Source organism: Carlito syrichta, unplaced genomic scaffold (genome assembly GCF_000164805.1).
Source record: "Carlito syrichta isolate Samal-C Ts95f unplaced genomic scaffold, Tarsius_syrichta-2.0.1 Scaffold289206, whole genome shotgun sequence".
Classification (NCBI taxonomy): Eukaryota; Metazoa; Chordata; class Mammalia; order Primates; family Tarsiidae; genus Carlito; species Carlito syrichta.
The window spans coordinates 235,935-236,969 of record NW_007233302.1 but is presented as its reverse complement, the minus strand read 5'-3'; positions in this window follow the sequence as shown (position 1 = coordinate 236,969).

Below are 1,035 nucleotides of genomic sequence, written 5' to 3'. Positions count from 1 at the left end.
CACTGAGAAAGGGGCCTTCCATAGATAAAATTTTGCCTTTGCCAACTATTCTGATGTACAACTTTTTCTTTTTTTTAATTATAAAGAATCTGGTGAGCGTCTCAATGGGTACAGTTTTGTAGAAGTATATTTGAAAGCATCCAACAAAGTTTAAAACTGTCTATTCATCTTGACCCACTATATTTCTTATAGAAGTTCCGCTATAAGAAATACATTCCATTTATTATAAATTGGGGTACAATTCAGGGTTAGGTATATAAACATTGATCATGCAGGTACCCTTGTTGATGAGGTATACCTCGCCCTCCTCTAGCAGATTCTCACCCTCCCCTCAACTTTTTCATTCCTTGAAGCTTTCTCTCAATTTGAAGGGTTGGTTTCTCAGAACTGGTTATGTTAACCCTGGGTTTGTCTTGGGAAAAAACTACATTCTTGGGCACCAGAAAGTTATAGCCAGAATTTAATTTGTTTATTTATTGCATAAAAACAAAAAAAAGTTTCTAAAAAATATGCCTGGTAAAAACACACACAGAAAATTTTATATTAAAAATTAAAAACTTCCCTTTTTCTCACCTCCAATCCTACATTTGCCAGTTTCTTTAGTATCCTTCCAGAATTTAAAAATCAATGTACTAGCCTATTTATGCATATTCTTAAAAATTACAAATAAAATTGTGTTGATCATCTTTGTTCATGTATTTTGTGAATGTTTATATCTATGGCTCTATGGAATGTATTTCTTATAGTGGAATTTCTGGGTCAAGATGAATATACAGTTTTAAACTTTGTTGGATGCTTTCAAATATACTTCTACAAAACTGTACCCATTGAGACACTCACCAAAAGTATATGATTGTCTGTTTCTCTTCATCTTCACATTGAGGATTACCAAGATTTTTGCATTTTTCAATTTGGTAGGGAAAAGCAGTGACTTGTTTTTTTATCTTTTAAACTTTAAGTGAGGTGGTACACCTACAATATCTGTTTTAAAAAAACGAACAGATAGTTAATTTCCTTTGCCCTTTTTTCTTACTG